This window comes from Pelodiscus sinensis, unplaced genomic scaffold (assembly GCF_049634645.1).
Source record: "Pelodiscus sinensis isolate JC-2024 unplaced genomic scaffold, ASM4963464v1 ctg140, whole genome shotgun sequence".
NCBI lineage: Eukaryota > Metazoa > Chordata > Testudines > Trionychidae > Pelodiscus > Pelodiscus sinensis.
In genome coordinates, this window is record NW_027466032.1 from 41,272 (window position 1) to 60,330 (window position 19,059).

The window sequence follows — 19,059 nt, forward strand, 5'->3', positions numbered from 1 at the left end:
GTGGCCGGGGGAGCCGATGGTGCTGGGGTGGGCTGGCCGAGGGGCGCGGGGCAGGGCGGCTGGGGGAGCTGATGGTGCTGGGGTGGGCTGGCCGAGGGGCGCGGGGCAGGGCGGCCGGGGGAGCCGAGGGCGCTGGGGGGGGCTGGCCGAGGGGCGCGGTGCAGGGCGGTCGGGGGAGCCGAGGGTGCTGGGGTGGGCTGGCCGAGGGGCGCGGGGCAGGGCGGCCGGGGGAGCCGAGGGCGCTGGGGGGGGCTGGCCGAGGGGTGCGGTCTGGGCGGTCGGGGGAGGCGATGGTGCTGGGGCGGGCTGGCCGAGGGGCGCGGGGCAGGGCGGCCGGGGGAGCCGATGGTGCTGGGGTGGGCTGGCCGAGGGGTGCGGGGCAGGGCGGCCGGGGGAGCCGAGGGCGCTGGGGGGGGCTGGCCGAGGGGCGCGGGGCAGGGCGGCCGGGGGAGCCGAGGGCGCTGGGGGGGGCTGGCCGAGGGGCGCGGTGCCGGGCGGCTGGGGGAGCCGAGGGCGCTGGGGGGGGCTGGTCGAGGGGCGCGGGGGCAGGGCGGCCGGGGGAGCCGATGGCGCTGGGGCGGGGTGACCGAGGGGCGCGGGGCAGGGCGGCCGGGGGAGCCGATGGCGCTGGGGTGGGCTGGCCGAGGGGCGCGGGGCAGGGCGGCCGGGGGAGCCGAGGGCGCTGGGGTGGGCTGGCCGAGGGGCGCGGGGCAGGGCGGCCGGGGGAGCCGATGGCGCTGGGGTGGGCTGGCCGAGGGGCGCGGGGCAGGGCGGCCGGGGGAGCCGATGGTGCTGGGGTGGGCTGGCCGAGGGGCGCGGGGCAGGGCGGCCGGGGGAGCCGAGGGTGCTGGGGTGGGCTGGCCGAGGGGCGCGGGGCAGGGCGGCCGGGGGAGCCGAGGGTGCTGGGGCGGGCTGGCCGAGGGGCGCGGGGGCAGGGCGGCCGGGGGAGCCGATGGCGCTGGGGTGGGCTGGCCGAGGGGCGCGGGGCAGGGCGGCCGAGGGAGCCGAGGGTGCTGGGGTGGGGTGGCCGAGGGGCGCGGTGGCCGAGGGGCGCGGTGCAGGGCGGCCGGGGGAGCCGAGGGCGCTGGGGTGGGCTGGCCGAGGGGCGCGGGGCAGGGCGGCCGGGGGAGCCGATGGTGCTGGGGTGGGCTGGCCGAGGGATGCGGGGCAGGGCGGCCGGGGGAGCCGAGGGTGCTGGGGTGGGCTGGCCGAGGGGTGCGGTCTGGGCGGTCGGGGGAGGCGATGGTGCTGGGGTGGGCTGGCCGAGGGGTGCGGGGCAGGGCGGTCGGGGGAGCCGAGGGTGCTGGGGTGGGCTGGCTGAGGGGCGCGGGGCAGGGCGGCCGGGGGAGCCGATGGTGCTGGGGTGGGCTGGCCGAGGGGCGCGGAGCAGGGCGGCCGGGGGAGCCGATGGTGCTGGGGTGGGCTGGCCGAGGGGCGCGGGGCAGGGCGGCCGGGGGAGCCGAGGGTGCTGGGGTGGGCTGGCCGAGGGGTGCGGTCTGGGCGGTCGGGGGAGGCGATGGTGCTGGGGTGGGCTGGCCGAGGGGCGCGGGCAGGGCGGCCGGGGGAGCCGAGGGCGCTGGGGTGGGCTGGCCGAGGGGCGCGGGGCAGGGTGGCCGGGGGAGCCGATGGTGCTGGGGTGGGCTGGCCGAGGGGCGCGGGGCAGGGCGGCCGGGGGAGCCGATGGCGCTGGGGTGGGCTGGCCGAGGGGCGCGGGGCAGGGCGGCCGGGGGAGCCGAGGGTGCTGGGGTGGGGTGGCCGAGGGGCGCGGTGGCCGAGGGGCGCGGTGCAGGGCGGCCGGGGGAGCCGAGGGCGCTGGGGTGGGCTGGCCGAGGGGCGCGGGGCAGGGCGGCCGGGGGAGCCGAGGGCGCTGGGGGGGGCTGGCCGAGGGGCGCGGGGCAGGGCGGCCGGGGGAGCCGAGGGCGCTGGGGGGGGCTGGCCGAGGGGCGCGGGGCAGGGCGGCCGGGGGAGCCCAGGGCGCTGGGGGGGGCTGGCCGAGGGGCGCGGGGCAGGGCGGCCGGGGGAGCCCAGGGCGCTGGGGGGGGCTGGCCGAGGGGCGCGGGGCAGGGCGGCCGGGGGAGCCCAGGGCGCTGGGGGGGGCTGGCCGAGGGGCGCGGTGCCGGGCGGCTGGGGGAGCCGAGGGCGCTGGGGGGGGCTGGTCGAGGGGCGCGGGGCAGGGCGGACGGGGGAGCCGATGGCGCTGGGGCGGGGTGACCGAGGGGCGCGGGGCAGGGCGGCCGGGGGAGCCGATGGGGCTGGGGTGGGCTGGCCGAGGGGCGCGGGGCAGGGCGGCCGGGGGAGCCGAGGGCGCTGGGGTGGGCTGGCCGAGGGGCGCGGGGCAGGGCGGCCGGGGGAGCCGATGGCGCTGGGGTGGGCTGGGCGAGGGGCGCGGGGCAGGGCGGCCGGGGGAGCCGATGGCGCTGGGGTGGGCTGGCCGAGGGGCGCGGGGCAGGGCGGCCGGGGGAGCCGAGGGCGCTGGGGGGGGCTGGCCGAGGGGCGCGGGGCAGGGCGGCCGGGGGAGCCCAGGGCGCTGGGGGGGGCTGGCCGAGGGGCGCGGTGCCGGGCGGCAGGGGGAGCCGAGGGCGCTGGGGGGGGCTGGTCGAGGGGCGCGGGGCAGGGCGGCCGGGGGAGCCGATGGCGCTGGGGCGGGGTGACCGAGGGGCGCGGGGCAGGGCGGCCGGGGGAGCCGAGGGCGCTGGGGTGGGCTGGCCGAGGGGCGCGGGGCAGGGCGGCCGGGGGAGCCGATGGCGCTGGGGTGGGCTGGCCGAGGGGCACGGGGCAGGGCGGCCGGGGGAGCCGATGGCGCTGGGGTGGGCTGGCCGAGGGGCGCGGGGCAGGGCGGCCGGGGGAGCCGAGGGTGCTGGGGTGGGGTGGCCGAGGGGCGCGGTGGCCGAGGGGCGCGGTGCAGGGCGGCCGGGGGAGCCGAGGGCGCTGGGGTGGGCTGGCCGAGGGGCGCGGGGCAGGGCGGCCGGGGGAGCCGAGGGCGCTGGGGGGGGCTGGCCGAGGGGCGCGGGGCAGGGCGGCCGGGGGAGCCGAGGGCGCTGGGGGGGGCTGGCCGAGGGGCGCGGGGCAGGGCGGCCGGGGGAGCCCAGGGCGCTGGGGGGGGCTGGCCGAGGGGCGCGGTGCCGGGCGGCTGGGGGAGCCGAGGGCGCTGGGGGGGGCTGGTCGAGGGGCGCGGGGCAGGGCGGCCGGGGGAGCCGATGGCGCTGGGGCGGGGTGACCGAGGGGCGCGGGGCAGGGCGGCCGGGGGAGCCGATGGGGCTGGGGTGGGCTGGCCGAGGGGCGCGGGGCAGAGCGGCCGGGGGAGCCGAGGGCGCTGGGGTGGGCTGGCCGAGGGGCGCGGGGCAGGGCGGCCGGGGGAGCCCGATGGCGCTGGGGTGGGCTGGCCGAGGGGCGCGGGGCAGGGCGGCCGGGGGAGCCGATGGCGCTGGGGTGGGCTGGCCGAGGGGCGCGGGGCAGGGCGGCCGGGGGAGCCGATGGCGCTGGGGTGGGCTGGCCCAGGGGGCGCGGGCAGGGCGGCCGGGGGAGCCGAGGGTGCTGGGGCGGGCTGGCCGAGGGGCGCGGGGCAGGGCGGCCGGGGGAGCCGAGGGTGCTGGGGCGGGCCGGCCGAGGGGCGCGGGGCAGGGCGGCCGGGGAGCCGATGGCGCTGGGGTGGGCTGGCCGAGGGGCGCGGGGCAGGGCGGCCGGGGAGCCGAGGGTGCTGGGGTGGGGTGGCCGAGGGGCGCGGTGGCCGAGGGGCGCGGTGCAGGGCGGCCGGGGGAGCCGAGGGCGCTGGGGTGGGCTGGCCGAGGGGCGCAGGGCAGGGCGGCCGGGGGAGCCGATGGTGCTGGGGTGGGCTGGCCGAGGGGCGCGGGGCAGGGCGGCCGGGGGAGCCGAGGGTGCTGGGGTGGGCTGGCCGAGGGGTGCGGTCTGGGCGGTCGGGGGAGGCGATGGTGCTGGGGCGGGCTGGCCGAGGGGCGCGGGGCAGGGCGGCCGGGGGAGCCGATGGTGCTGGGGTGGGCTGGCCGAGGGGTGCGGGGCAGGGCGGCCGGGGGAGCCGAGGGCGCTGGGGGGGGCTGGCCGAGGGGCGCGGGGCAGGGCGGCCGGGGGAGCCGAGGGCGCTGGGGGGGGCTGGCCGAGGGGCGCGGGGCAGGGCGGCCGGGGGAGCCCAGGGCGCTGGGGGGGGCTGGCCGAGGGGCGCGGTGCCGGGCGGCTGGGGGAGCCGAGGGCGCTGGGGTGGGCTGGTCGAGGGGCGCGGGGCAGGGCGGCCGGGAGAGCCGATGGCGCTGGGGCGGGGTGACCGAGGGGCGCGGGCAGGGCGGCCGGGGGAGCCGATGGTGCTGGGGTGGGCTGGCCGAGGGGCGCGGGGCAGGGCGGCCGGGGGAGCCGAGGGTGCTGGGGTGGGCTGGCCGAGGGGCGCGGGGCAGGGCGGTGGGGGGAGCCGAGGGTGCTGGGGTGGGCTGGCCGAGGGGCGCGGGGCAGGGCGGCCGGGGGAGCCGATGGTGCTGGGGTGGGCTGGCCGAGGGGCGCGGGCAGGGCGGCCGGGGGAGCCGAGGGTGCTGGGGTGGGCTGGCCGAGGGGCGCGGGGCAGGGCGGCCGGGGGAGCCGAGGGTGCTGGGGCGGGCTGGCCGAGGGGCGCGGGGCAGGGCGGCCGGGGGAGCCGACGGCGCTGGGGTGGGCTGGCCGAGTGGCGCGGGGCAGGGCGGCCGGGGGAGCCGAGGGTGCTGGGGTGGGGTGGCCGTGGGGCGCGGTGGCCGAGGGGCGCGGTGCAGGGCGGCCGGGGGAGCCGAGGGCGCTGGGGTGGGCTGGCCGAGGGGCGCGGGGCAGGGCGGCCGGGGAGCCGAGGGCGCTGGGGGGGGCTGGCCGAGGGGCGCGGGGCAGGGCGGCCGGGAAGCCGATGGTGCTGGGGTGGGCTGGCCGAGGGGCGCGGGGCAGGGCGGTCGGGGAGCCGATGGTGCTGGGGCGGGCTGGCCGAGGGGCGCGGGGCAGGGCGGCCGGGGGAGCCGAGGGCGCTGGGGGGGGCTGGCCGAGGGGCGCGGGGCAGGGCGGCCGGGGGAGCCGAGGGCGCTGGGGTGGGCTGGCCGAGGGGCGCGGGGCAGGGCGGTCGGGGGAGCCGAGGGTGCTGGGGTGGGCTGGCCGAGGGGCGCGGGGCAGGGCGGCCGGGGAGCCGATGGCGCTGGGGGGGGCTGGCCGAGGGGCGCGGGGCAGGGCGGCCGGGGGAGCCGAGGGTGCTGGGGTGGGCTGGCCGAGGGGCGCGGGGCAGGGCGGCCGGGGGAGCCGATGGTGCTGGGGTGGGCTGGCCGAGGGGCGCGGGGCAGGGCGGTCGGGGGAGCCGATGGTGCTGGGGTGGGCTGGCCGAGGGGCGCGGGGCAGGGCGGCCGGGGGAGCCGATGGTGCTGGGGCGGGCTGGCCGAGGGGCGCGGGGCAGGGCGGCCGGGGGAGCCGAGGGCGCTGGGGCGGGCTGGCCGAGGGGCGCGGGGCAGGGCGGCCGGGGGAGCCGATGGTGCTGGGGCGGGCTGGCCGAGGGGCGCGGGGCAGGGCGGCCGGGGGAGCCGATGGTGCTGGGGTGGGCTGGCCCAGGGGCGCGGGGCAGGGCGGCCGGGGGAGCCGAGGGTGCTGGGGCGGGCTGGCCGAGGGGCGCGGGCAGGGCGGCCGGGGGAGCCGAGGGTGCTGGGGCGGGCTGGCCGAGGGGCGCGGGGCAGGGCGGCCGGGGGAGCCGAGGGTGCTGGGGTGGGGTGGCCGAGGGGCGCGGGGCAGGGCGGCCGGGGGAGCCGAGGGTGCTGGGGTGGGGTGGGCGAGGGGCGCGGGGCAGGGCGGCCGGGGGAGCCGATGGTGCTGGGGTGGGCTGGCGAGGGGCGCGGGGCAGGGCGGCCGGGGGAGCCGAGGGTGCTGGGGTGGGCTGGCCGAGGGGTGCGGTCTGGGCGGTCGGGGAGGCGATGGTGCTGGGGCGGGCTGGCCGAGGGGCGCGGGGCAGGGCGGCCGGGGGAGCCGATGGTGCTGGGGTGGGCTGGCCGAGGGGCGCGGGGCAGGGCGGCCGGGGGAGCCGAGGGCGCTGGGGTGGGCTGGCCGAGGGGCGCGGGGCAGGGCGGCCGGGGGAGCCGAGGGCGCTGGGGGGGGCTGGCCGAGGGGCGCGGGGCAGGGCGGCCGGGGGAGCCGAGGGCGCTGGGGGGGGCTGGCCGAGGGCGCGGGGCAGGGCGGCCGGGGGAGCCCAGGGCGCTGGGGGGGGCTGGCCGAGGGGCGCGGTGCCGGGCGGCTGGGGGAGCCGAGGGCGCTGGGGGGGGCTGGTCGAGGGGCGCGGGGCAGGGCGGCCGGGGGAGCCGATGGCGCTGGGGCGGGGTGACCGAGGGGCGCGGGGCAGGGCGGCCGGGGGAGCCGATGGTGCTGGGGTGGGCTGGCCGAGGGGCGCGGGGCAGGGCGGCCGGGGGAGCCGAGGGCGCTGGGGGTGGGCTGGCCGAGGGGCGCGAGGCAGGGCGGCCGGGGGAGCCGAGGGCGCTGGGGTGGGCTGGCCGAGGGGCGCGGGGCAGGGCGGCTGGGGGAGCCGATGGCGCTGGGGTGGGCTGGCTGAGGGGCGCGGGGCAGGGCGGCCGGGGGAGCCGATGGTGCTGGGGTGGGCTGGCCGAGGGTGCGGTCTGGGCGGTCGGGGGAGGCGATGGTGCTGGGGTGGGCTGGCCGAGGGGCGCGGGGCAGGGCGGTCGGGGGAGCCGAGGGTGCTGGGGTGGGCTGGCCGAGGGGCGCGGGGCAGGGCGGCCGGGGGAGCCGATGGTGCTGGGGTGGGCTGGCCGAGGGGCGCGGGCAGGGCGGCCGGGGGAGCCGAGGGCGCTGGGGTGGGCTGGCCGAGGGGCGCGGGGCAGGGTGCTGGGGGAGCGATGGTGCGGTGGCTGGGGAGCCGATGGTGCTGGGGTGGGCTGGCCGAGGGGTGCGGTGCAGGGCGGCTGGGGGAGCTGATGGTGCTGGGGTGGGCTGGCCCAGGGGCGCGGGGCAGGGCGGCCGGGGGAGCCGAGGGCGCTGGGGGGGGCTGGCCGAGGGGCGCGGTGCAGGGCGGTCGGGGGAGCCGAGGGCGCTGGGGTGGGCTGGCCGAGGGGCGCGGGGCAGGGCGGCCGGGGAGCCGAGGCGCTGGGGGGGGCTGGCCGAGGGGCGCGGGCAGGGCGGCCGGGGGAGCCGAGGGTGCTGGGGTGGGCTGGCCGAGGGGCGCGGGGCAGGGCGGCCGGGGGAGCCGATGGTGCTGGGGTGGGCTGGCCGAGGGGCGCGGTGCCGGGCGGCCGGGGGAGCCGATGGTGCTGGGGTGGGCTGGCCGAGGGGCGCGGTGCCGGGCGGCCGGGGGAGCCGATGGTGCTGGGGTGGGCTGGCCGAGGGGCGCGGGGCAGGGCGGTCGGGGGAGCCGATGGTGCTGGGGTGGGCTGGCCGAGGGGCGCGGGGCAGGGCGGTCGGGGGAGCCGATGGTGCTGGGGCGGGCTGGCCGAGGGGCGCGGGGCAGGGCGGCCGGGGGAGCCGAGGGTGCTGGGGCGGGCTGGCCGAGGGGCGCGGGGCAGGGCGGCCGGGGGAGCCGAGGGTGCTGGGGCGGGCTGGCCGAGGGGCGCGGGGCAGGGCGGCCGGGGAGCCGAGGGTGCTGGGGTGGGGTGGCCGAGGGGCGCGGGGCAGGGCGGCCGGGGGAGCCGAGGGTGCTGGGGTGGGGTGGGCGAGGGGCGCGGGGCAGGGCGGCCGGGGGAGCCGATGGTGCTGGGGTGGGCTGGCCGAGGGGCGCGGGGCAGGGCGGCCGGGGGAGCCGAGGGTGCTGGGGTGGGCTGGCCGAGGGGTGCGGTCTGGGCGGTCGGGGGAGGCGATGGTGCTGGGGCGGGCTGGCCGAGGGGCGCGGGGCAGGGCGGCCGGGGGGAGCCGATGGTGCTGGGGTGGGCTGGCCGAGGGGCGCGGGGCAGGGCGGCCGGGGGAGCCGAGGGCGCTGGGGGGGGCTGGCCGAGGGGCGCGGGGCAGGGCGGCCGGGGGAGCCGAGGGCGCTGGGGGGGGCTGGCCGAGGGGCGCGGGGCAGGGCGGCCGGGGGAGCCCAGGGCGCTGGGGGGGGCTGGCCGAGGGTCGCGGTGCCGGGCGGCTGGGGGAGCCGAGGGCGCTGGGGGGGGCTGGTCGAGGGGCGCGGGGCAGGGCGGCCGGGGGAGCCGATGGCGCTGGGGCGGGGTGACCGAGGGGCGCGGGGCAGGGCGGCCGGGGAGCCGATGGTGCTGGGGTGGGCTGGCCGAGGGGCGCGGGGCAGGGCGGCCGGGGGAGCCGAGGGCGCTGGGGTGGGCTGCCGAGGGGCGCGAGGCAGGGCGGCCGGGGGAGCCGAGGGCGCTGGGGTGGGCTGGCCGAGGGGCGCGGGGCAGGGCGGCTGGGGGAGCCGATGGCGCTGGGGTGGGCTGGCTGAGGGGCGCGGGGCAGGGCGGCCGGGGGAGCCGATGGTGCTGGGGTGGGGCTGGCCGAGGGGTGCGGTCTGGGCGGTCGGGGGAGGCGATGGTGCTGGGGTGGGCTGGCCGAGGGGCGCGGGGCAGGGCGGTCGGGGGAGCCGAGGGTGCTGGGGTGGGCTGGCCGAGGGGCGCGGGGCAGGGCGGCCGGGGGAGCCGATGGTGCTGGGGTGGGCTGGCCGAGGGGCGCGGGGCAGGGCGGCCGGGGGAGCCGAGGGCGCTGGGGTGGGCTGGCCGAGGGGCGCGGGGCAGGGTGGCTGGGGGAGCCGATGGTGCTGGGGTGGGCTGGCCGAGGGGTGCGGTGCAGGGCGGCTGGGGGAGCTGATGGTGCTGGGGTGGGCTGGCCCAGGGGCGCGGGGCAGGGCGGCCGGGGGAGCCGAGGGCGCTGGGGGGGGCTGGCCGAGGGGCGCGGTGCAGGGCGGTCGGGGGAGCCGAGGGCGCTGGGGTGGGCTGGCCGAGGGGCGCGGGGCAGGGCGGCCGGGGGAGCCGAGGGCGCTGGGGGGGGCTGGCCGAGGGGCGCGGGGCAGGGCGGCCGGGGGAGCCGAGGGTGCTGGGGTGGGCTGGCCGAGGGGCGCGGGGCAGGGCGGCCGGGGGAGCCGATGGTGCTGGGGTGGGGCTGGCCGAGGGGCGCGGTGCCGGGCGGCCGGGGGAGCCGATGGTGCTGGGGTGGGCTGGCCGAGGGGCGCGGGGCAGGGCGGCCGGGGGAGCCGATGGTGCTGGGGTGGGCTGGCCGAGGGGCGCGGTGCCGGGCGGCCGGGGGAGCCGATGGTGCTGGGGTGGGCTGGCCGAGGGGCGCGGGGCAGGGCGGTCGGGGGAGCCGATGGTGCTGGGGTGGGCTGGCCGAGGGGCGCGGGGCAGGGCGGTCGGGGGAGCCGATGGTGCTGGGGCGGGCTGGCCGAGGGGCGCGGGGCAGGGCGGCCGGGGGAGCCGAGGGCGCTGGGGCGGGCTGGCCGAGGGGCGCGGTGCAGGGCGGTCGGGGGAGCCGAGGGTGCTGGGGTGGGCTGGCCGAGGGGTCGCGGGGCAGGGCGGTCGGGGGAGCCGAGGGCGCTGGGGCGGGCTGGCCGAGGGGCGCGGGGCAGGGCGGCCGGGGGAGCCGATGGTGCTGGGGTGGGCTGGCCGAGGGGCGCGGGGCAGGGCGGTCGGGGGAGCCGATGGTGCTGGGGTGGGCTGGCCGAGGGGCGCGGTGCCGGGCGGCCGGGGGAGCCGATGGTGCTGGGGTGGCTGCCGAGGGGCGCGGGGCAGGGCGGTCGGGGGAGCCGATGGAGCTGGGGTGGGCTGGCCGAGGGGCGCGGGGCAGGGCGGCCGGGGGAGCCGAGGGCGCTGGGGGGGGCTGGCCGAGGGGCGCGGGGGCAGGGCGGTCGGGGGAGCCGAGGGTGCTGGGGTGGGCTGGCCGAGGGGCGCGGGGCAGGGCGGCCGGGGGAGCCGAGGGCGCTGGGGGGGGCTGGCCGAGGGGCGCGGGGCAGGGCGGCCGGGGGAGCCGAGGGTGCTGGGGTGGGCTGGCCGAGGGGCGCGGGGCAGGGCGGCCGGGGGAGCCGATGGTGCTGGGGTGGGCTGGCCGAGGGGCGCGGTGCCGGGCGGCCGGGGGAGCCGATGGTGCTGGGGTGGGCTGGCCGAGGGGCGCGGGGCAGGGCGGTCGGGGGAGCCGATGGTGCTGGGGTGGGCTGGCCGAGGGGCGCGGTGCCGGGCGGCCGGGGGAGCCGATGGTGCTGGGGTGGGCTGGCCGAGGGGCGCGGGGCAGGGCGGTCGGGGGAGCCGATGGTGCTGGGGTGGGCTGGCCGAGGGGCGCGGGGCCGGGCGGCCGGGGGAGCCGATGGTGCTGGGGTGGGCTGGCCGAGGGGCGCGGGGCCGGGCGGCCGGGGGAGCGATGGTGCTGGGGTGGGCTGGCCGAGGGGCGCGGTGCCGGGCGGCCTGGGGAGCCGATGGTGCTGGGGTGGGCTGGCCGAGGGGCGCGGGGCAGGGCGGTCGGGGGAGCCGATGGTGCTGGGGTGGGCTGGCCGAGGGGCGCGGGGCAGGGCGGCCGGGGGAGCCGAGGGCGCTGGGGCGGGCTGGCCGAGGGGCGCGGGGCAGGGCGGCCGGGGGAGCCGAGGGCGCTGGGGCGGGCTGACCGAGGGGCGCGGTGCAGGGCGGCCGGGGGAGCCGATGGTGCTGGGCCGGGCTGGCCGAGGGGCGCGGTGCAGGGCGGCCGGGGGAGCCGAGGGCGCTGGGGCGGGCTGGCCGAGGGGCGCGGGGCAGGGCGGCCGGGGGAGCCGAGGGGCGCTGGGGTGGGCTGGGGCGCTGGGCAGGGCGGTCGGGGGAGCCGAGGGTGCTGGGGTGGGCTGGCCGAGGGGCGCGGGGCAGGGCGGCCGGGGGAGCCGAGGGCGCTGGGGGGGGCTGGCCGAGGGGCGCGGGGCAGGGCGGCCGGGGGAGCCGAGGGTGCTGGGGTGGGCTGGCCGAGGGGCGCGGGGCAGGGCGGCCGGGGGAGCCGATGGTGCTGGGGTGGGCTGGCCGAGGGGCGCGGGGCAGGGCGGTCGGGGGAGCCGATGGTGCTGGGGTGGGCTGGCCGAGGGGCGCGGTGCCGGGCGGCCGGGGGAGCCGATGGTGCTGGGGTGGGCTGGCCGAGGGGCGCGGGGCAGGGCGGTCGGGGAGCCGATGGAGCTGGGGTGGGCTGGCCGAGGGGCGCGGGCAGGGCGGCCGGGGGAGCCGAGGGCGCTGGGGGGGGCTGGCCGAGGGGCGCGGTGCAGGGCGGTCGGGGAGCCGAGGGTGCTGGGGTGGGCTGGCCGAGGGGCGCGGGGCAGGGCGGCCGGGGGAGCCGAGGGCGCTGGGGGGGGCTGGCCGAGGGCGCGGGGCAGGGCGGCCGGGGGAGCCGATGGTGCTGGGGTGGGCTGGCCGAGGGGCGCGGTGCCGGGCGGCCGGGGGAGCCGATGGTGCTGGGGTGGGCTGGCCGAGGGGCGCGGGGCAGGGCGGTCGGGGGAGCCGATGGTGCTGGGGTGGGCTGGCCGAGGGGCGCGGTGCCGGGCGGCCGGGGGAGCCGATGGTGCTGGGGTGGGCTGGCCGAGGGGCGCGGGGCAGGGCGGTCGGGGGAGCCGATGGTGCTGGGGTGGGCTGGCCGAGGGGCGCGGGGCCGGGCGGCCGGGGGAGCCGATGGTGCTGGGGTGGGCTGGCCGAGGGGCGCGGGGCCGGGCGGCCGGGGGAGCCGATGGTGCTGGGGTGGGCTGGCCGAGGGGCGCGGTGCCGGGCGGCCTGGGGAGCCGATGGTGCTGGGGTGGGCTGGCCGAGGGGCGCGGGGCAGGGCGGTCGGGGGAGCCGATGGTGCTGGGGTGGGCTGGCCGAGGGGCGCGGGGCAGGGCGGCCGGGGGAGCCGAGGGCGCTGGGGCGGGCTGGCCGAGGGGCGCGGGGCAGGGCGGCCGGGGGGAGCCGAGGGCGCTGGGGCGGGCTGACCGAGGGGCGCGGTGCAGGGCGGCCGGGGGAGCCGATGGTGCTGGGCCGGGCTGGCCGAGGGGCGCGGTGCAGGGCGGCCGGGGGAGCCGAGGGCGCTGGGGCGGGCTGGCCGAGGGGCGCGGGGCAGGGCGGCCGGGGGAGCCGAGGGGCGCTGGGGTGGGCTGGGGCGCTGGGCAGGGCGGTCGGGGGAGCCGAGGGTGCTGGGGTGGGCTGGCCGAGGGGCGCGGGGCAGGGCGGCCGGGGGAGCCGAGGGCGCTGGGGGGGCTGGCCGAGGGGCGCGGGGCAGGGCGGCCGGGGGAGCCGAGGGTGCTGGGGTGGGCTGGCCGAGGGGCGCGGGGCAGGGCGGCCGGGGGAGCCGATGGTGCTGGGGTGGGCTGGCCGAGGGGCGCGGGGCCGGGCGGCCGGGGGAGCCGATGGTGCTGGGGTGGGCTGGCCGAGGGGCGCGGGGCAGGGCGGCCGGGGGAGCCGAGGGCGCTGGGGCGGGCTGACCGAGGGGCGCGGTGCAGGGCGGCCGGGGGAGCCGATGGTGCTGGGCCGGGCTGGCCGAGGGGCGCGGTGCAGGGCGGCCGGGGGAGCCGAGGGCGCTGGGGCGGGCTGGCCGAGGGGCGCGGGGCAGGGCGGCCGGGGGAGCCGAGGGGCGCTGGGGTGGGCTGGGGCGCTGGGCAGGGCGGTCGGGGGAGCCGAGGGTGCTGGGGTGGGCTGGCCGAGGGGCGCGGGGGCAGGGCGGCCGGGGGAGCCGAGGGCGCTGGGGGGGGCTGGCCGAGGGGCGCGGGGCAGGGCGGCCGGGGGAGCCGAGGGTGCTGGGGTGGGCTGGCCGAGGGGCGCGGGGGCAGGGCGGCCGGGGGAGCCGATGGTGCTGGGGTGGGGCTGGCCGAGGGGCGCGGGGCAGGGCGGTCGGGGGAGCCGATGGTGCTGGGGTGGGCTGGCCGAGGGGCGCGGTGCCGGGCGGCCGGGGGAGCCGATGGTGCTGGGGTGGGCTGGCCGAGGGGCGCGGGGCAGGGCGGTCGGGGGAGCCGATGGAGCTGGGGTGGGCTGGCCGAGGGGCGCGGGGCAGGGCGGCCGGGGGAGCCGAGGGCGCTGGGGGGGGCTGGCCGAGGGGCGCGGTGCAGGGCGGTCGGGGGAGCCGAGGGTGCTGGGGTGGGCTGGCCGAGGGGCGCGGGGCAGGGCGGCCGGGGGAGCCGAGGGCGCTGGGGGGGGCTGGCCGAGGGGCGCGGGGCAGGGCGGCCGGGGGAGCCGAGGGTGCTGGGGTGGGCTGGCCGAGGGGCGCGGGGCAGGGCGGCCGGGGGAGCCGATGGTGCTGGGGTGGGCTGGCCGAGGGGCGCGGTGCCGGGCGGCCGGGGGAGCCGATGGTGCTGGGGTGGGCTGGCCGAGGGGCGCGGGGCAGGGCGGTCGGGGGAGCCGATGGTGCTGGGGTGGGCTGGCCGAGGGGCGCGGTGCCGGGCGGCCGGGGAGCCGATGGTGCTGGGGTGGGCTGGCCGAGGGGCGCGGGGCAGGGCGGTCGGGGGAGCCGATGGTGCTGGGGTGGGCTGGCCGAGGGGCGCGGGGCCGGGCGGCCGGGGGAGCCGATGGTGCTGGGGTGGGCTGGCCGAGGGGCGCGGGGCCGGGCGGCCGGGGGAGCCGATGGTGCTGGGGTGGGCTGGCCGAGGGGCGCGGTGCCGGGCGGCCTGGGGAGCCGATGGTGCTGGGGTGGGCTGGCCGAGGGGCGCGGGGCAGGGCGGTCGGGGGAGCCGATGGTGCTGGGGTGGGCTGGCCGAGGGGCGCGGGGCAGGGCGGCCGGGGGAGCCGAGGGCGCTGGGGCGGGCTGGCCGAGGGGCGCGGGGCAGGGCGGCCGGGGGAGCCGAGGGCGCTGGGGCGGGCTGACCGAGGGGCGCGGTGCAGGGCGGCCGGGGGAGCCGATGGTGCTGGGCCGGGCTGGCCGAGGGGCGCGGTGCAGGGCGGCCGGGGGAGCCGAGGGCGCTGGGGCGGGCTGGCCGAGGGGGCGCGGGGCAGGGCGGCCGGGGGAGCCGAGGGGCGCTGGGGTGGGCTGGGGCGCTGGGCAGGGCGGTCGGGGGAGCCGAGGGTGCTGGGGTGGGCTGGCCGAGGGGCGCGGGGCAGGGCGGCCGGGGGAGCCGAGGGCGCTGGGGGGGGCTGGCCGAGGGCGCGGGGCAGGGCGGCCGGGGGAGCCGAGGGTGCTGGGGTGGGCTGGCCGAGGGGCGCGGGGCAGGGCGGCCGGGGGAGCCGATGGTGCTGGGGTGGGCTGGCCGAGGGGCGCGGGGCCGGGCGGCCGGGGAGCCGATGGTGCTGGGGTGGGCTGGCCGAGGGGCGCGGGGCAGGGCGGTCGGGGGAGCCGAGGGTGCTGGGGTGGGCTGGCCGAGGGGCGCGGTGCCGGGCGGCCGGGGGAGCCGATGGTGCTGGGGTGGGCTGGCCGAGGGGCGCGGTGCCGGGCGGCCGGGGGAGCCGAGGGTGCTGGGGCGGGCTGGCCGAGGGGCGCGGGGCAGGGCGGTCGGGGGAGCCGATGGTGCTGGGGCGGGCTGGCCGAGGGGCGTGGGGCAGGGCGGCCGGGGGGAGCCGAGGGCGCTGGGGGGGGCTGGCCGAGGGGCGCGGGGCAGGGCGGCCGGGGGAGCCGAGGGCGCTGGGGTGGGCTGGCCGAGGGGCGCGGGGCAGGGCGGCCGGGGGAGGCGATGGTGCTGGGGCGGGCTGGCCGAGGGGCGCGGTGCCGGGCGGCCGGGGGAGCCGATGGTGCTGGGGTGGGCTGGCTGAGGGGCGCGGGGCAGGGCGGACGGGGGAGCCGATGGTGCTGGGGGTGGGCTGGCCGAGGGGCGCGGTGCCGGGCGGCCGGGGGAGCCGATGGTGCTGGGGTGGGCTGGCCGAGGGGCGCGGTGCCGGGCGGCCGGGGGAGCCGAGGGTGCTGGGGTGGGCTGGCCGAGGGGCGCGGGGCCGGGCGGCCGGGGGAGCAGAGGGTGCTGGGGCGGGCTGGCCGAGGGGCGCGGGGCAGGGTGGCCGGGGGAGCCGATGGTGCTGGGGTGGGCTGGCCGAGGGGCGCGGTGCCGGGCGGCCGGGGGAGCCGATGGTGCTGGGGTGGGCTGGCCGAGGGGCGCGGTGCCGGGCGGCCGGGGGAGCAGAGGGTGCTGGGGCGGGCTGGCCGAGGGGCGCGGGGCAGGGCGGCCGGGGGAGCCGAGGGCGCTGGGGCGGGCTGGCCGAGGGGCGCGGGGCAGGGCGGCCGGGGGAGCCGAGGGGCTGGGGCGGGCTGGCCGAGGGGCGCGGGGCAGGGCGGCCGGGGGAGGCGAGGGGCTGGGGCGGGCTGGCCGAGGGGCAGGGCGGCCGGGGGAGCCGAGGGCGCTGGGGTGGGCTGGCCGAGGGGCGCGGGGCAGGGCGGCCGGGGGAGCCGAGGGCGCTGGGGCGGGCTGGCCGAGGGGCGCGGGGCAGGGCGGCCGGGGGAGCCGAGGGGCTGGGGCGGGCTGGCCGAGGGGCGCGGGGCAGGGCGGCCGGGGGAGGCGAGGGGCTGGGGCGGGCTGGCCGAGGGGCGCGGGGCAGGGCGGCCGGGGGAGCCGAGGGCGCTGGGGTGGGCTGGCCGAGGGGCGCGGGGCAGGGCGGCCGGGGGAGCCGAGGGGCTGGGGCGGGCTGGCCGAGGGGCGCGGGGCAGGGCGGCCGGGGGAGCCGAGGGGCTGGGGCGGGCTGGCCGAGGGGCGCGGGGCAGGGCGGCCGGGGGAGGCGAGGGGCTGGGGGCGGGCTGGCCGAGGGGCGCGGGGCAGGGCGGCCGGGGGAGCCGAGGGCGCTGGGGCGGGCTTGGCCGAGGGGCGCGGGGCAGGGCGGCCGGGGGAGCCGAGGGGCTGGGGCGGGCTGGCCGAGGGGCGCGGGGCAGGGCGGCCGGGGGAGGCGATGGTGCTGGGGCGGGCTGGCCGAGGGGCGCGGGGCAGGGCGGCCGGGGGAGCCGATGGTGCTCGGGTGGGCTGGCCGAGGGGCGCGGGGCCGGGCGGCCGGGGAGCCGAGGGTGCTGGGGCGGGCTGGCCGAGGGGCGCGGGGCAGGGCGGCCGGGGGAGCCGATGGCGCTGGGGGGGGCTGGCCGAGGGGCGCGGGGCCGGGCGGCCGGGGGAGCCGATGGCGCTGGGGGGGGCTGGCCGAGGGGCGCGGGGCAGGGCGGCCGGGGGAGCCGAGGGCGCTGGGGTGGGCTGGCCGAGGGGCGCGGGGCAGGGCGGCCGGGGGAGCCGAGGGCGCTGGGGTGGGCTGGCCGAGGGGCGCGGGGCCGGGCGGCCGGGGGAGCCGATGGCGCTGGGGGGGGCTGGCCGAGGGGCGCGGGGCAGGGCGGCCGGGGGAGCCGAGGGCGCTGGGGTGGGCTGGCCGAGGGGCGCGGGGCAGGGCGGCCGGGGGAGCCGAGGGCGCTGGGTGGGCTGGCCGAGGGGCGCGGGGCAGGGCGGCCGGGGGAGCCGAGGGGCTGGGGCGGGCTGGCCGAGGGGCGCGGGCAGGGCGGCCGGGGGAGCCGAGGGCGCTGGGGGGGGCTGGCCGAGGGGCGCGGGGCAGGGCGGCCGGGGGAGCCGATGGTGCTCGGGTGGGCTGGCCGAGGGGCGCGGGCCGGGCGGCCGGGGAGCCGAGGGTGCTGGGGCGGGCTGGCCGAGGGGCGCGGGGCAGGGCGGCCGGGGAGCCGATGGTGCTCGGGTGGGCTGGCCGAGGGGCGCGGGGCCGGGCGGCCGGGGGAGCCGAGGGTGCTGGGGCGGGCTGGCCGAGGGGCGCGGGGCAGGGCGGCCGGGGGAGCCGATGGCGCTGGGGGGGGCTGGCCGAGGGGCGCGGGGCCGGGCGGCCGGGGGAGCCGATGGCGCTGGGGGGGGCTGGCCGAGGGGCGCGGGGCAGGGGCGGCCGGGGGAGCCGAGGGCGCTGGGGTGGGCTGGCCGAGGGGCGCGGGGCAGGGCGGCCGGGGGAGCCGAGGGCGCTGGGGTGGGCTGGCCGAGGGGCGCGGGGCCGGGCGGCCGGGGAGCCGATGGCGCTGGGGGGGGCTGGCCGAGGGGCGCGGGGCAGGGCGGCCGGGGGAGCCGAGGGCGCTGGGGGTGGGCTGGCCGAGGGGCGCGGGGCAGGGCGGCCGGGGGAGCCGAGGGGCTGGGGCGGGCTGGCCGAGGGGCGCGGGGCAGGGCGGCCGGGGGAGCCGAGGGCGCTGGGGGGGGCTGGCCGAGGGGCGCGGGGCAGGGCGGCCGGGGGAGCCGATGGTGCTCGGGTGGGCTGGCCGAGGGGCGCGGGGCCGGGCGGCCGGGGGAGGCCGAGGGTGCTGGGGCGGGCTGGCCGAGGGGCGCGGGGCAGGGCGGCCGGGGGAGCCGATGGTGCTCGGGTGGGCTGGCCGAGGGGCGCGGGGCCGGGCGGCCGGGGGAGCCGAGGGTGCTGGGGCGGGCTGGCCGAGGGGCGCGGGGCAGGGCGGCCGGGGGAGCCGATGGCGCTGGGGGGGGCTGGCCGAGGGGCGCGGGGCCGGGCGGCCGGGGGAGCCGATGGCGCTGGGGGGGCTGGCCGAGGGGCGCGGGGCAGGGCGGCCGGGGGAGCCGAGGGCGCTGGGGTGGGCTGGCCGAGGGGCGCGGGGCAGGGCGGCCGGGGGAGCCGAGGGCGCTGGGGTGGGCTGGCCGAGGGGCGCGGGGCCGGGCGGCCGGGGGAGCCGATGGTGCTGGGGTGGGCTGGCCGAGGGGCGCGGGGCCGGGCGGCCGGGGGAGCCGATGGCGCTGGGGGGGGCTGGCCGAGGGGCGCGGGGCAGGGCGGCCGGGGGAGCCGAGGGCGCTGGGGTGGGCTGGCCGAGGGGCGCGGGGCAGGGCGGCCGGGGGAGCCGAGGGGCTGGGGCGGGCTGGCCGAGGGGCGCGGGGCAGGGCGGCCGGGGGAGCCGAGGGCGCTGGGGGGGGCTGGCCGAGGGGCGCGGGGGCAGGGCGGCCGGGGGAGCCGAGGGCGCTGGGGGGGGCTGGCCGAGGGGCGCGGGGCAGGGCGGCCGGGGGAGCCGAGGGCGCTGGGGGGGGCTGGCCGAGGGGCGCGGGGCAGGGCGGCCGGGGGAGCCGAGGGCGCTGGGGGGGGCTGGCCGAGGGGCGCGGGGCAGGGCGGCCGGGGGAGCCGAGGGGCTGGGGCGGGCTGGCCGAGGGGCGCGGGGCAGGGCGGCCGGGGGAGCCGAGGGCGCTGGGGGGGGCTGGCCGAGGGGCGCGGGGCAGGGCGGCCGGGGGAGCCGAGGGCGCTGGGGGGGGCTGGCCGAGGGGCGCGGGGCAGGGCGGCCGGGGGAGCCGATGGCTGTTCTGCTCAAGCGCCGAGGACAGGAGGGAGGGGGAGGGGCTGGGGCAGGGGAGTTCGGGTCGGACCCGGGGGAAGCTGCTCCCACGCGCCGGGGCAGAGGCTGACGGGCCCGTTCGGGGAGCGCTGCCCTGGCCCCAGTGTCTGCGCGGGGGGGGGCGAGGGGCGGGGGCCCGACGCGCAGGCAGGACGGGGGGGCGGGGGGGGCTCTGCCCGGGGAGCGATTCGGGGAGCAGGGCTGAGAGCGGCGCCGCGGGACGGGCCCGGCCGCGAGACGGCCGCGAGACGCGCGGATCGACCCCGGGCCCCGCTCAGCCCCCGCGCACCGGCCGGGGACCCCCCAGGCCCAGAGCGGGGGGGGGGGGGGGGGGGGAGTCGCTTCCCCGCTGCCTCAGTTTCCCCATCGGGAGACGCGCCCTGCTCGGCCCAGCGCAGTGACCGGGGGGGGGCGGGGAGGGCTGCTCCCACCTGTGGCTCCGGCCCCTCAGTGCCGCTCCCGGCTCCTGCTTCCGGCTCCCACCGGCCCGGATCCGGCACGTGACGCGAGGCGGCCAATCAGCGGCGGCGCCTCCTGCGTTACCGGGGTAACCGCGTGGATCGCTCCCCCCCCCCCGCGTGCTGCCCGCGGCCCTGACCCCGTCGGCACAAATCGGCGCGTGTCGGGGTCACGACCTCTGACCCCCCCAGCTCCCCGCGCGGGGGCGGGGCCGGGGCTGCTCTGCGGGCGTGTCAGGCCTCTGCGCCCCGCCCGGGGGCCAGCGCTGGGGGCGGGGCCTTGGCTGGGCGGGGCCTCGTCTGGGGGCGGAAGTAACATGCTGGCTGGGGGGCGGGGCCTTCTACATGGGGGCGGGGTCTCGTTTAGGGCGGGGCCTGTGAGGTGGGGGCGGGGTCTCCCCTGGGGGCAGAAGACGGGCAGGTCCCGGTGTGGGGGGCGGGGAGGGTCCCCAGAACTACCTGCCAGTGTCTGGCGCCGTCTCGCGTGCCCCCGTCGCAGCCTGTCTCCTTAGGGCCCCGGGAC

General features: G+C 85.0%; 1 protein-coding gene across 1 annotated transcript in view; it reads right to left on the bottom strand.

Annotated features, from left to right (window-relative positions):
• LIPE (lipase E, hormone sensitive type) overlaps positions 1–18,669 on the bottom strand; it is a gene marked incomplete at its 3' end in the record, with an annotated part of 58,612 nt that extends 39,943 nt beyond the window's left edge. Inside the window, 1 exon segment of the mRNA XM_075918495.1 lies at positions 18,510–18,669.
• Between the last annotated feature and the right edge of the window lie 390 nt (positions 18,670–19,059).